We start from the raw sequence: 13,887 nt of genomic DNA, 5'->3' as shown, positions 1-13,887 counted from the left end.
CGGATTTAGTAACTCGCACCAATGCCTTTGGGCTTAGCCCGGGATTAGTAACTCACACAAATGCCTTCGGATCTTAGTCCGGATATGGTCACTTAGCACAAAGCCTTCGGGACTTAGCCCGGACATCATTCGAATAACCATGCACATTTAACAATAAATCATGACACATTCGTATTTCATTTTCATTAGCAAAACTCAAACACAAGACACTTATCACACTTGCAATTTTGGCTCAATAGCCACATACAAAGAGCATGATCTAATCAAATCATAATCTAAGTTCTATTACTCAAAAACTTACCTCGGATGTTGTCGAACGGCTTCAGCGGCTATTCGATCACTTTTTCCTTTCCCTTATCCAACTGTGGCCCTCTAAGCTCTTGAGCTAATTCAAACAAATTTAACTTATTAAAGTCTCATTTTGCTAGCTTATGGCCGAATATGACAAGGAATTTGATAGGTCATATGGCCACCTTTTAGCTCAAATACACAATGATCATATGCATTTTTAATCACATCAAGCAATTTAATACAATTCATTCGAACATCAAAAGAGATGCTCAAGGTACTTAGCCCATATAAACTTTAGGCATTAGAGTCACATATATATATATGGAATCCCGAATCAAACTCAACATTTTAGCTAATATTTCCCCCTTGGCCGAATTTTCTAAGTCAAGCTAAAGCCATCAATAGGCTACCTAAGGCCAAACATACACATCAACTCATGTACTCATTCATGTGGCCGAACATACACATCTATGCTAAGGCCGATTGCAACACTTAATACATTCTACAAGTATGGTCACTTGTATTGACTAAACACCATTTGTTTCAAGTTCAAAACTTGGCTAATACACATATATACACTATTAAAGCATCCTCTCCCTTTCCATTAATTCAACACATGCATTACCCATAATATACAAAATTATATTTGGCCTTAGCACACAACTTGCTAGCCGATTCTTCTCCATCTAGCAACTAATGCACATACGAGCTCATTTGTTAGACTCTACTTCATCTAACAACAACCATATTTTTTTTTCTCTCTACTTTCTACCATGGCCGAATGCATCACAACACCATATCATTTCGATTTTAGTCATGGTTAAACAAAGAACTTAATGTCTCACTCAAGGATGCTAAAAAGGAGATTCAAGAGTCATCAATCCACCATCACATGCATCATTACAAGCTTCACCTTTAGCATGCAATTAACATCAACACAAATCCACCTTAGCCGAATATCTTCTCCATGACATAGTAAAGATTTGAACCATGGGCTAGTTAGAACTCAAGCTTACAAAAGAAAACATGCATGAATCTCATGGCACAATATCAAACTTACCTTCACCTAGCTACAAGCATGGCCGAATCTCTTCAACATTTCCTCCCTTCTTTCCTTTGAATTTTCGGTCAAGAAGAATGAAAAAAGGATGGACACATTTTTTTTTCTTTTTCTTTCTTCTATTCACGGCAATGGAGTGGGGGGGGCAACCACACACATTTTTTTTTTCCTTTTTCCATTTCTTTATTACCCATACTCATTATTTTATTGTTCCTAACATACATCACTATATAACATGTTTGTGACATGTTTCCACTCATAGCATGGCCGGCCATTAGCTCAAATATTGGGCAATTTGACGTGCAAACCCACCATCTCTACAACATGCATTATTAGGCCACTTTACATTTGCCTAGCACATTTCTAAATTTTCTCACATAAATCCTTTTGACTAAATTCGCATGCAATTTACTAAATCGAAGCCTAAAACTTTCACACATTCATAATCACATATTTTAGACAATAAATATCATGTTCAAATAATTTGGTGACTCAGTTTAGCGGTCCCGAATCCGCTTCCCGACTAGGGTCACTTTAGGGCTGTCACAACTCTCCCCACTTAAGAAATTTTCGTCCCGAAAATCTTCTTGTAAAAATGTGTTTGGGTATCGTTCTTTCATAGAGTTCTCGGTTTCCCAAGTAGCTTCTTCGATTCCGTGTTTGAGCCATAACACTTTTACCAACGGAACTTTTGTTTCGCAACTCTTTCACGTCACAAGCTAGGATACGAATCGGTTCCTCTTCATAACTCAAGTCAGATTGAATTTCAACTTCTGATGGATTAATTACGTGTGACGGATCGGATCTATAACATCGAAGCATCGAAACATGAAAGACGTCGTGAATCTTTTCAAGTTCAGGGGGCAAAATCACTCTATACGCAACTGGACCAACTCGTTCAGAGATTTCGTACGGCCCAATGAATCTCGGGCTCAACTTGCCCTTACGGCCAAATCTGAGTATCTTTTTCCAAGGCGACACCTTAAGAAACACTTTGTCTCCCACCTGATACTCAATATCTCTTCGTTTTAAATCCGCGTACGACTTCTGACGATCTGATGCTGCCTTCAGACTTTCACAAATTATTCTTACTTTCTGCTCAGCATCTTTAATCAAATCCACTCCGAAAATTTTACTTTCACCGAGCTCGGTCCAAAACAATGGCGTACGGCATTTTCGACCGTACAAAGCCTCGTAAGGTGCCATCTTAATACTTGACTGAAAACTATTGTTGTAAGCGAATTCAATCAAAGGTAAATACCGTTCCCATGAACCACTAAACTCGAGGATGCAACATCTCAACATATCCTCAAGTATCTGAATTATCCGCTCGGATTGACCATCTGTTTGTGGATGAAAAGCGGTGCTAAAATGCAGCTTGGTACCCAAAGCTTCTTGCAATTTCTTCCAAAATCGTGAGGTGAATCTCGGATCTCTATCCGACACGATAGAAATAGGTACCCTGTAATCTCGCAAATCGAGAAACATACAATTCAGCTAATTTATCCATTGAAAAATCGTGCGACGGGGATAAAGTGAGCCGACTTAGTCAATCTATCAACAACGACCCAAATCGCATCTTTCTTACTTGCCGACACTGCCAACCCAGATACAAAATCCATCGTTACTCGATCCCATTTCCATTCAGGTATCATGATCGGTTGGAGTAAACCCATAGGCACTTGATGTTCCGTCTTCACTTGCTGACATATTAAACACTTCGAAACAAAATTGGAAATGTCTCGTTTCATACCATGCCACCAAAACTGGCGTCTCAGATCGTTGTACATTTTCGTACTCCCCGGGTGAATTGACATTCGGCTACAATGAGCTTCGTTCAGAATCATCGAAATGAGTTCTGAATTTCTTGGAACACACAACCGATTTCTGTACCTCAAACAATCGTAATCATCAATTTGAAACTCCGATTCCACATTCGGAACACATTTAGCCCGTTTTGCAACCAACTCATCGTCGACTTTCTGAGCTTCATGAATTTGATGAATCAATAATGGTTTGGCCTTTAATTCGGCCACTAACACATTGTCGGGTAGAACAGACAAGTGTACATTCATTGCTCGTAAAGCAAACAAAGTGATTTCGCTTAAGGCATCCGCAACCACATTAGCCTTTCCCGGTGATAATCAATGACCAGCTCATAATCTTTCAACAACTCAAGCCAACGCCTTTGTCGTAGATTCAAGTCTCTTTGAGTCATCAAATATTTGAGACTTTTGGAATGTAACACCCCATACCCGATACCGTTGCCAGAGTCGAACACGAGGTGTTAACGGACTTAATTCATTAATTAAACAGCTCATACAATTCATTTTAAAATTTCCAGACAAGCTGGCTAACTGCATCACAGTCGCTTTAAAAATCATATCTCGAGTTACGAAACTCGAAATCCAATTCCATAAATTTTTCCTGAAACTAGACTCATATATATATCTACTAATTTTTTTCTAGAATTTTTGGCTGGGCCAATTAGTACAGTTTATTAGTTAAAGTCTCCCCTATTTCAGGGTTCAACTACTCTGACCTTAGTGTATTACGAATCAGATATCTCCCTGTACAGAGCTTCAATGACTATGCCGTTTATCTCTAATAAAACTAGACTCAATAAGGAATCTGTACATATAAAGCATGACTTCTAATTATCTTTGTAAAATTTATGGTGAATTTCCAAATTCAGAACAGGGGATCCAGAAATCTCTCTAGCCCTGTTTCACAAAAATTTAAACATCTCATAAAATATAGCTCATATACCTGTTTCGCTTATTCCATATGAAAATAGACTCATCAAGCTTCGATTCCATAACTTATTCATTATTTAATTCCATTTCTACTATTTTTAGTGATTTTTTAAACTCACATCACTGCTGCTGTCTGAATCTATTTTATGGTAAATTTTACCTATTTCATGGTTTCCATGGATTAGCTAGCAATTTGACATACATAATACCAAATATGATCATGATTAGCCATTCCAATGGCTAATCATTACCAAGCATTTCTATTTCCATACCACTCAATAACCATATCATAAGACCATATATACAAAATGATTATAATGCTATACATGCCATACTCAAAATATACAAGCCATTATGCCAAGATGGTATACGGATAGTGTGGCGTGCCTCCGACCGCTTCCGATTTCCGAGCTGGCTTGTCAACACTACAAGGAATGAAAAGGAGGAGTAAGCATAAATGCTTAGTAAGCTCACATGCAAATAGCAAGTAATATAACCATATAAGCAAACATAAAACATCATTTGCATAATCATCACCAAGACATTCATATCACCTTTTCATTTATCATCTTACCATATTGTTGTTATATCGAGTTTTCAACCCGAGGGTTAAGTACATACCTGTTCAAAGTATCCATTTCACAACACTTACCAATACGTCCCTTTCATCTTGAGTATTCCTCCATTTGAGTAGAACTTTACCCGTTGAACACATCGGAATATAATTCGGATACATGGAAAGTTTGCACATAAGTGCCACATATGTAGCCAAGCTACCATGTAACCCGCCCATAAGTGAACTCGGACTCAACTCAACGAGCTCGGGCGTTCGCATCCATAAGTGAACTCGGACTCAACTCAACGAGTTCGGATGCCTAGTTACATCTCACGAACTCGGACTCAACTCAACGAGTTCGGACGCTCGCATCCATAAGTGAACTCGGACTCAACTCAACGAGTTCGGATGCTCAACCATCCTAGTGACATGTCACTTGTATCCTAATCCATTCTTGAGGTTCAACGGGACCTTTTTCCCAATCATGTGTCTCAACCATCTTCTACGGAATGCCGATACCGATACTCGGTAGTATTTCACATTTTCCAAGTATATCACATAATTTGACATATTATCAAACAATTATCACAAGTATAATATTTCATAATAATTATCATATCATTTAAAAAACATTAAAACATTTAAAATAATAACTATGTTACCAACATTTACATATGAACTTACCTCGTATGCGAAAATGGCTATTTTTACCATTTCGTCCACAACTTGGTATTTTCCCCATTTTAGCCCAAATTTCAAGTTTCCTTGCTCTATCATTTAAAATATAGTCTAATTAGGACTCACATTATTCAAATTGACCCAAAATCATATTTTAGAAAAATTACAATTTTGCCCCTAAACTTTTGCATATTTACACTTTTGCCCCAAAGCTCGTAAATTAAAATTCAGCCTATTTTCTTATGTTTTATGACATGCTGATCATTTTTCCTTCTATGGCAACATCAAATTCTCACTCTAACATGTACTTATGACTATTAGGTATTTTTACCGATTAAGCCCTTTTGCTCGCTTTTCACTTAAAACCGAGTAGCACAAGTTGTCTAACATAATTTAAAACCTCATATTCTATCATAAAACACCAAAATACACAAATTTCACCTATGGGTATTTTTCCAAATATAAACCCTAGGTTAAATTATTGCTAGCATAAGCTAAATCGAGCTACGGACTCCAAAACGTAAAAATCATTAAAAACGAGGCTAGAACGGACTTACAATCGAGCTTGGAAGCTTGAAAACCCTAGCCATGGTTTCTCCTTGCTATATTCGCCATGCGGTTGAAGATGAGCAAAATTGGCTTTTAATTTTGTATTTTAATTCATTTTACCCTAAATGACCAAAATGCCCTTACTACTAAACTTTCCAAAATTCCATCCATGTCCAATTTTTTGTCCATAGACTTAGAAATTGGTAAAATTACTCTTTAAGGACCTCTAATTAATAATCTAATTCAATTTTATGCAAAATACTTCTAGAACACAAGTTTTGCAATTTATTCAATTTAGTCCCAAATTTCAAATTAAGTATTTTATGCATAAAATTTCTTCACGAAATTTTCACACAATCATGCAATCATATCATAGACCTTAAAATAATCATAAAATAATTATTTCTATATCGGATTTTGTGGTCACGAAACCACTATTCGACTAGGCCCAAAATCGTGATATTACAACTCTCCCCCTTCAGGATTTTCGCCCCGAAAATCTTACCGTAAAAGTGGTCTTCACTTTTAATCTCAGATTTGTGTCAAGAACTTGCACTTAGACTGTACCTCCAATACATCTCTTCAATTTCTCATATGATCTAAAAGCTACAGCCTCAACTCTCAACTGTTCTTAAATTTTCAACCCTTCTTAATTTCCCATGATATCATGACATAAAACCCGGATCTCAACTTGATTTAATGGAGACCTGAATTCCAAGAAATCCAACAATCAAAGAGACCGAAATTCCATGAATCGATGAGTAGGAATTCATTCAATACAGATGTGATTTATAGATCTCGCCAAACATTTAACAATAGGATACATCACATTTTCCTCTTTCCGCCACGTAAATAATTCGATATGGCCTCAAGAATAATCCTTCTCATTTCCATCCCAATATCAACATTGACAAGGATAATTTTGATAGATCCCAATGCTCGGCTTTAACCCCTTTAACAACTCCGATTTTATGTAACATCGGATGCTCTAAACTATCACATTACCTCACTGTCTTGAAACACATCACAATTCATACAACAATACATTATTGAAAGTCAGGAAGTCATTGCTCAATGTAGACTAGTCTAGTTCAGACGCTTCGGTTACCAATATTCTCATCTATCCGAACTCTGTCAACATGTAATAAACTTTTCAGCTTTCACAAGATGGAAACCTTATCATTCGTAGTGACTTAAACTAATATTCAACTCTTTCTAATAAATATAGACTTCTCGTTCAAACTATTTACTCTTTTATCCGTACAAAATGAAATTCTATTATCAGACTTGGGAAAAATAATCCTGACATAATTGTCACATGAAATCTTTCAAATAAATAATTTACCATACCGACTAAAACTCGCGCTTTTATCACCTATGCCTTTATTGATGTCAAATCCTTACACAGAAATTAGAAAAAATCCCAATACTAAAATCACCACATTACCAAGATCAAATTAGAAGTATAGTCATATTTGACATGATTATCATGGGCTGAAGAACGTAATTCGAACATGAGTCATAATTGACAAATTATGGAACAAAGATAACAAGAAAACCGAATAAAGAAATCCAAGATAGAGAAACCCGAATAAAGAAATCCGAATAAAGAGATCCGGGATAAAGAAACCCAAGATACGATACTATGCCGAGAATCGAAAACCAAATTCATAGAGAAAATACAGAATACCTCGATAATTCTTCAAAGAAAGAAAGTCCAAAAGAAAACATCATTTAATCCCATGAAATCAAATATAACAAGATCAATATATCTTCCCATACATATATATCGATGAAGCATCAAGTAGAAGAAACAGAATCATAATATCATATGAATTCTCTCATCAATTCTTATCGAGACGAAATGAAATAGAATACCCAATGAAATAGAGCAATATAAATTATAAACCAATCAGGACTACCAATGCTTTCATCCAACACCAAAATTAGAAGACATTCCCATATAACAAGAATTTCTTCGGAAGATCAATAGCCATAGAAATATTTTCGAGAACGGGTGAACACATAGAACATCTCAAAGAGATCGCTAAATCTGTCCGGTCATAATCATCACACTCAGATAATTCACATTTGAAATATCATTTCCCCAACTAGTTCTGCCGTCACAAATTTCATATTAAATCATTCACTAAAGAATGTCAGTTCGAATAAATTTCGATTTACACTTTTCTCGACCTTGCACTTGAGTAATTCGATTTACCAAAGAGAATCCTTCTCTAACCGGGACAAGGCATAATTCCAATAATCTTTATATCAATCGATACTTTCTCGCTCGACTTTACTTATCAGCTCATTTTCAATCTCGGATCATACTTATAATTATTCTATCACCGAACTCTTTGGGTTTTCAACAGAAACTTATTCAATACAAATCTCATGAAATTCCATTATAAGTACCACTTTGGTAAGGGGAGGGTTGTAGGACCTCGACTCGACTTTCTTATACATACACATATGACACAACTTCCATCATCATAGTAACATCATCAAAATCATGTCATTCATTCATGTTGGCTTACACCAATTTTCCTATTGTCCCATTTAGACAATATACTTATGCATACATTCTATGTTTTCTAGATAGCTTTACTTATCCATTCATTTAATTAAATTAATTCATGCTCATGACATTATATAAGGCCAAACAAACATAAATATTTGCATCACAATCACAACTTTCATTTCGTGCATCATCATGTACATATCATTACAATCATACAATTCAGTCCAACAATTTAACATAGATAAGTTCATTTCATTATAATCCTTTATCTCATAAAAAATTGTATATCATTAACATTCATCAACATTCAACGTCCAATCAAGACAAGGACATTTTCATTCGTATTATGATATTATGACCTTTATTCATACCTCTACTACTTTCTATTTATTCCGTTCATCTTATCAAGTAAGCCACATACACTACATCGTATGAGCATTAAGCAAATATGGATATTTATCACAACATGAACTTTCATCTCACATATTATCACATATGTATCATAAACTTTTATTCATATTTTTCTGAACCGAGACTTATCATAATCATAACTTTACTCAAATACCTTCACATAACCGTGAACATGGTCGGCACATTTCGGTTGGAGAGTACCTGTCTAAATAAGACGGTACTCATACGCAGCGTCGGAAGACATCACACTATCACAGATCAGTGGCATGTATAGCTAAACTTTTACACATGCTAGGTTAGTCCGAGAACCGACTAAACCTGCTCTGATACCACTAAATGTAACACCCCATACCCGATACCGTTGCCGGAGTCGAACACGAGGTGTTAACGGACTTAATTCATTAATTAAACAGCTCATACAATTCATTTTAAAATTTCCAGACAAGCTGGCTAACTGCATCACAGTCGCTTTAAAATCATATCTCGAGTTACGAAACTCGAAATCCAATTCCATAAATTTTTCCTGAAACTAGACTCATATATATATCTACTAATTTTTTTCTAGAATTTTTGGTTGGGCCAATTAGTACAGTTTATTAGTTAAAGTCTCCCCTGTTTCAGGGTTCAACTACTCTGACCTCAGTGTATTACGAATCAGATATCTCCTGTACAGAGCTTCAATGACTATGCCGTTTATCTCTAATAAAACTAGACTCAATAAGGAATCTGTACATATAAAGCATGACTTCTAATTATCTTTGTAAAATTTATGGTGAATTTCCAAATTCAGAACAGGGGATCCAGAAATCTCTCTAGCCCTGTTTCACAAAAATTTAAACATTTCATAAAATATAGCTCATATACCTGTTTCGCTTATTCCATATGAAAATAGACTCATCAAGCTTCAATTCCATAACTTATTCATTATTTAATTCCATTTCTACTATTTTTAGTGATTTTTAAACTCACGTCACTGCTGCTGTCTGAATCTATTTTATGGTAAATTTTACCTATTTCATGGTTTCCATGGATTAGCTAGCAATTTGACATACATAATACCAAATATGATCATGATTAGCCATTCCAATGGCTAATCATTACCAAGCATTTCTATTTCCATACCACTCAATAACCATATCATAAGACCATATATACAAAATGATTATAATGCTATACATGCCATACTCAAAATATACAAGCCATTATGCCAAGATGGTATACGGATAGTGTGAGCGTGCCTCCGACCGCTTCCGATTTCCGAGCTGGCTTGTCAACACTACAAGGAATGAAAAGGAGGAGTAAGCATAAATGTTTAGTAAGCTCACATGCAAATAGCAAGTAATATAACCATATAAGCAAACATAAAACATCATTTGCATAATCATCACCAAGACATTCATATCACCTTTTCATTTATCATCTTACCATATTGTTGTTATATCGAGTTTTCAACCCGAGGGTTAAGTACATACCTGTTCAAAGTATCCATTTCACAACACTTACCAATACGTCCCTTTCATCTTGAGTATTCCTCCATTTGAGTAGAACTTTACCCGTTGAACACATCGAATATAATTCGGATACATGGAAAGTTTGCACATAAGTGCCACATATGTAGCCAAGCTACCATGTAACCCGCCCATAAGTGAACTCGGACTCAACTCAACGAGCTCGGCGTCAGCATCCATAAGTGAACTCGGACTCAACTCAACGAGTTCGGATGCCTAGTTACATCTCACGAACTCGGACTCAACTCAACGAGTTCGGACGCCGCATCCATAAGTGAACTCGGACTCAACTCAACGAGTTCGGATGCTCAACCATCCTAGTGACATGTCACTTGTATCCTAATCCATTCCCGAGGTTCAACGGACCTTTTCCCAATCATGTGTCTCAACCATCTTCTACGGAATGCCGATACCGATACTCGGTAGTATTTCACATTTTCCAAGTATATCACATAATTTGACATATTATCAAACAATTATCACAAGTATAATATTTCATAATAATTATCATATCATTTAAAAAACATTAAAACATTTAAAATAATAACTATGTTACCAACATTTACATATGAACTTACCTCGTATGCGAAAATGGCTATTTTTACCATTTCGTCCACAACTTGGTATTTTCCCCATTTTAGCCCAAATTTCAAGTTTCCTTGCTCTATCATTTAAAATATAGTCTAATTAGGACTCACATTATTCAAATTGACCCAAAGTCATATTTTAGAAAAATTACAATTTTGCCCCTAAACTTTTGCATATTTACACTTTTGCCCCAAAGCTCGTAAATTAAAATTCAGCCTATTTTCTTATGTTTTATGACATGCTGATCATTTTTCCCTTCTATGGCAACATCAAATTCTCACTCTAACATGTACTTATGACTATTAGGTATTTTTACCGATTAAGCCCTTTTGCTCGTTTTCACTTAAAACCGAGTAGCACAAGTTGTCTAACATAATTTAAAACCTCATATTCTATCATAAAACACCAAAATACACAAATTTCACCTATGGGTATTTTTCCAAATATAAACCCTAGGTTAAATTATTGCTAGCATAAGCTAAATCGAGCTAGGGACTCCAAAAACGTAAAATCATTAAAAACGAGGCTAGAACGGACTTACAATCGAGCTTGGAAGCTTGAAAACCCTAGCCATGGTTTCTCCTTGCTATATTCGCCATGCGGTTGAAGATGAGCAAAATTGGCTTTAATTTTGTATTTTAATTCATTTTACCCTAAATGACCAAAATGCCCTTACTACTAAACTTTCCAAAATTCCATCCATGTCCAATTTTTGTCCATAGACTTAGAAATTGGTAAAATTACTCTTTAAGGACCTCTAATTAATAATCTAATTCAATTTTATGCAAAATACTTCTAGAACACAAGTTTTGCAATTTATTCAATTTAGTCCCAAATTTCAAATTAAGTACTTTATGCATAAAATTTCTTCACGAAATTTTCACACAATCATGCAATCATATCATAGACCTTAAAATAATCATAAAATAATTATTTCTATATCGGATTTTGTGGTCACGAAACCACTATTCCGACTAGGCCCAAAATCAGGATATTACAACTCTCCCCCCCTTCAGGGATTTTCGTCCCCGAAAATCTTACCGTAAAAGTGGTCTTCACTTTTAATCTCAGATTTGGTGTCAAGAACTTGCACTTAGACTGTACCTCCAATACATCTCTTCAATTTCTCATATGATCTAAAAGCTTACGCCTCAACTCTCAACTGTTCTTAAATTTTCAACCCTTCTTAATTTCCCATGATATCATGACATAAAACCCGGATCTCAACTTGATTTAATGGAGACTGGAATTCCAAGAAATCCAACAATCAAAGAGACTGAAATTCCATGAATCGATGAGTAGGAATTCATTCAATATGATGTGATTTATAGATCTCGCCAAACATTTAACAATAGGATACATCACATTTTCCTCTTTCCGCCATAGAAATAATTCGATATGGCCTCAAGAATAATCCTTCTCATTTCCATCCCAATATCAACATTGACAAGGATAATTTTGATAGATCCCAATGCTCGCTTTAACCCCTTTAACAACTCCGATTTTATGTAACATCGGATGCTCTAAACTATCACATTACCTCACCGTCTTGAAACACATCACAATTCATACAACAATACATTCTTGAAAGTCGAAGTCATTGCTCAATGTAGACTAGTCTAGTTCGACGCTTGTTACCAATATTCTCATCTATCCGAACTCTGTCAACATGTAATAAACTTTTCAGCTTTCACAAGATGGAAACCTTATCATTCGTAGTGACTTAAACTAATATTCAACTCTTTCTAATAAATATAGACTTCTCGTTCAAACTATTTACTCTTTTATCCGTACAAAATGAAATTCTATTATCGACTTGGGAAAATAATCGACATAATTGTCACATGAAATCTTTCAAATAAATAATTTACCATACCGACTAAAACTCGCGCTTTTATCACCTATGCCTTTATTGATGTCAAATCCTTACGTAAATTAGAAAAATCCCAATACTAAAATCACCACATTACCAAGATCAAATTAGAAGTATAGTCATATTTGACATGATTATCATGGGCTGAAGAACGTAATTCGAACATGAGTCATAATTGACAAATTATGGAACAAAGATAACAAGAAAACCGAATAAAGAAATCCAAGATAGAGAAACCCGAATAAAGAAATCCGAATAAAGAGATCCAGGATAAAGAAACCCAAGATACGATACTATGCCGAGAATCGAAAACCAAATTCATAGAGAAAATACAGAATACCCTCGATAATTCTTCAAAGAAAGAAAGTCCAAAAGAAAACATCATTTAATCCCATGAAATCAAATATAACAAGATCAATATATCTTCCCATACATATATATCGATGAAGCATCAAGTAGAAGAAAGCAGAATCATAATATCATATGAATTCTCTCATCAATTCTTATCGATTTAAATGAAATAGAATACCCAATGAAATAGAGCAATATAAATTATAAACCGGTCAGACTACCAATGCTTTCATCCAACACCAAAATTAGAAGACATTCCCATATAACAAGAATTTCTTCGAAGATCAATAGCCATAGAAATATTTCGAGAACGGGTGAACACATAGAACATCTCAAAGAGATCGCTAAATCTGTCCGGTCATAATGTCACACTCAGATAATTCACATTTGAAATATCATTTCCCCAACTAGTTCTGCCGTCACAAATTTCATATTAAATCATTCACTAAAGAATGTCAGATTCGAATAAATTTCGATTTACACTTTTCTCGACCTTGCACTTGAGTAATTCGATTTACCAAAGAGAATCCTTTCTAATCGGGACAAATGCATAATTCCAATAATCTTTATATCAATCGATACTTTCTCGGCTCGACTTTACTTATCAGCTCATTTTCAATCTCGGATCATACTTATAATTATTCTATCATTGAACTCTTTGGGTTTTCAACAGAAACTTATTCAATACAAATCTCATGAAATTCCATTATAAGTACCACTTTGGTAAGGGGAGGGTTGTAGG

The 13,887-nt window shown here is 35.2% G+C and overlaps 1 long non-coding RNA gene across 1 annotated transcript; it reads right to left on the bottom strand.

Moving 5' to 3' along the window:
* Positions 1-9,932: 9,932 nt before the first annotated feature.
* LOC128283785 (uncharacterized) lies at positions 9,933-11,000 on the bottom strand. Its single transcript, XR_008274195.1, has 2 exons — positions 10,912-11,000; positions 9,933-10,101 (listed from the first exon to the last, which is right to left on the bottom strand). It is a non-coding gene; the product is annotated as an uncharacterized LOC128283785 (long non-coding RNA).
* Positions 11,001-13,887: the final 2,887 nt, after the last annotated feature.

The sequence above is a fragment of the Gossypium arboreum genome, chromosome 11 (assembly GCF_025698485.1).
Source record: "Gossypium arboreum isolate Shixiya-1 chromosome 11, ASM2569848v2, whole genome shotgun sequence".
Classification (NCBI taxonomy): Eukaryota; Viridiplantae; Streptophyta; class Magnoliopsida; order Malvales; family Malvaceae; genus Gossypium; species Gossypium arboreum.
Note: the sequence above shows the minus strand (reverse complement) of the source record. Positions and strands in the feature narration are given on the sequence as shown.